General features: G+C 43.6%; 1 long non-coding RNA gene across 1 annotated transcript; it reads right to left on the bottom strand.

Annotated features, from left to right (window-relative positions):
- Nucleotides 1–367: 367 nt before the first annotated feature.
- Nucleotides 368–1,337, bottom strand: LOC147708563 (uncharacterized). Its single transcript, XR_015296507.1, has 4 exons — nucleotides 1,214–1,337; nucleotides 974–1,123; nucleotides 822–881; nucleotides 368–523 (listed from the first exon to the last, which is right to left on the bottom strand). It is a non-coding gene; the product is annotated as an uncharacterized LOC147708563 (long non-coding RNA).
- Between the last annotated feature and the right edge of the window lie 1,284 nt (nucleotides 1,338–2,621).

Here is a 2,621-nt window from a genome sequence, read left to right as displayed (position 1 = left end):
TCCTCCACAAACTGAAAATCAAATTCAGAAAAGGGAATGCTTCTTAGTCGCAATTTTATTATAATATGCTCAATAATATTTTATAGAAACCATTTTTACATTTGAGAAAGAAACATTGGAGGAAAAACAAGAATGCAAAACGGACACAAGAAAATGCAATTAATCAGGGACGAACCACCATTCGATACTACAATCATATCACTTTCACCATACATTCAAGACATGCAAACTACTCTCACACATACCATATGTACATTATTTACAACAGGGAAACAAAAACTGGTGCTGCCTTAGTATAAACACACTGTTTGCAAATTGTATTGAAAAATAGAACACTATCAAAAGTTTTTACAATTTCAAGGAATCTTAACAAATTAAACATCAATAGATAGTGTGCAATAAATGGCAAGAGATCTATACAATAGTGTACTCTTAGATCAATAGGCAGACCAGTAGGATGATGGGCCTACGCGTTTCGAATCTCCTTAAGTTCATTGGAGATTCTCATCAGGGCCTCGGGCAGCTGAGCAAGGAAAGAGAACAACAGTGTTTCTTTTAGACAAAGAAAATTGCACAGATGTAAATTGCATGACAGATAGACACATTTGTAAGTATCTTTAAGCTAGTAGCACATTTTCGAATCTCTAAAACTCAGCGGGACCCCAGTATTAATGGAACTCTATGAAGCGACAAGATTGGTGTAGAGCATGGATTCAGAACACTCCAGGCGGGACTTAGTGGTGCTAATAGGGCGGGGCGCTGCAGCGCAGCCATACTCATTGAGTTGCTAAGAAGGGGAGTAGGTGTGGAAGGCAACTTACCACTTAATTAGCTGTCGGTGGTCCAGGACAGAGAGTTGTAGGGGGAGGTGGCCAGTCAATCTGTGGATATAGAGGTGGTAATAAGTCTCAACGGGGGAGTTTAATAAGGAGACCTAGAATCACAAATAGTAAGCTTCGTATGACTCTCTTACCGCTCTAGGAAGAGTAAAGTGTCCTATCGATGGAGAAACCAACAAAGGCGAAACCAACACTGGCGGGGAAAGAGATGCCTGGATGGCGAGGTTCCACGGGAGCCGCGAGAATCTGGCGTGGTGTCTTTCTAGTAAAAAAGGCTCAAAGTCCTGTGTGGTCAAGAAGGCAGGAATTAACAAAAGGCCACATACCAGTGTAAAGTACTGCAATAATGGCTAGGACGGGATGTAAAGAATCACCTTGTGGTCACAGAGGTGAAAAACCTCTCTTAATCAAGCTGGCTCGGCAGTAATGGCAGCGTCAGCACAAGCCGATACAAGTCGGGTGTGCTATGTCTTTTTCATAAAGGGAGCTCGTACTCCTGTGTGATCAAAGAGTAAAAATTAAAGAATTAATGAGCCACCTATCGGAGTGTGGCACTGTAACAATAATAGGGCATAAAGTAAAAATTCACCTTGGCGTTTGACAGGGGAACTTTCTGTATAAATCAAACAGACTCGGCGCCGGTGGCAGCGTCAGCACAAGTAGGTTAGAGTCCGGTGTTCTGTAAGGATCAAGGGACACGGCAGCCGTAGTTAGAAAGGTTGTGCCAGGGACCATCGGCTCCACATCGCTAAGGAAGCTGACTCTACAAAACTAATCTAAACCCCCGGGCTGCATGAAAACATGCTCTTACCTGGTGCGGAGACGAAGGCATCGGGTTGCTGCAGCCGGTCAGCGTCGCGGAGTGCACTAGTCACTCGCGCATGCGCGTTACCCTAACGCGAGTGACTGGTTGTTTTATAGTGGGTCTGGCCTCAATCGGGGGTTGGATCAAGGGCGGTCCTAGGCGGGCCATTAACTTCCAACCTAGCCTAAGGAGCGGCGAGGGTGAAATTTAAGGGTAGCACAGGAGGAACGTAACCAGCCATACTGCAGACACAAGTGGTGCAAACATCAGCCACAAGAGGTTATAATTTAAAGATTTCTGAAAGCTCATTTAAACCTGACACGGCCGTGTCAAATTTAACAATTAGTATAGCTTACCTTCTGGATAAAAGGAGGCTCATATCGCCTCCTCGGGGGTTCTTTTCTATCCTGGATATTACTGTCCACTAAAGTCATTGAGTCCATGTTGCTTCCTGTTCCAATGATTAACTAACGGGGCATTTTCAACATTTCTCTTCAGCCTAGATTTGTGTTGCGTTATGCGTTGTCGCACTTCTTGTTCTGTCTTTCCAATATACAGACGGTCGCATGGGCATAAGACTCCATACACTACAAATTTCGATTTGCAGTTACTAAACACCTCATGCTTCCATGAGTGTTCTGAATCCATGCTCTACACCAATCTTGTCGCTTCATAGAGTTCCATTAATACTGGGGTCCCGCTGAGTTTTAGAGATTCGAAAATGTGCTACTAGCTTAAAGATACTTACAAATGTGTCTATCTGTCATGCAATTTACATCTGTGCAATTTTCTTTGTCTAAAAGAAACACTGTTGTTCTCTTCCCTTGCTCAGCTGCCCGAGGCCCTGATGAGAATCTCCAGGGAACTTAAGGAGATTCGAAACGCGTAGGCCCATCATCCTACTGGTCTGCCTATTGATCTAAGAGTACACTATTGTATAGATCTCTTGCCATTTATTGCACACTATCTATTGATGT

This window comes from Lissotriton vulgaris, chromosome 6 (genome assembly GCF_964263255.1).
Source record: "Lissotriton vulgaris chromosome 6, aLisVul1.2, whole genome shotgun sequence".
Taxonomy (NCBI): Eukaryota; Metazoa; Chordata; class Amphibia; order Caudata; family Salamandridae; genus Lissotriton; species Lissotriton vulgaris.
Note: the sequence above shows the minus strand (reverse complement) of the source record. Positions and strands in the feature narration are given on the sequence as shown.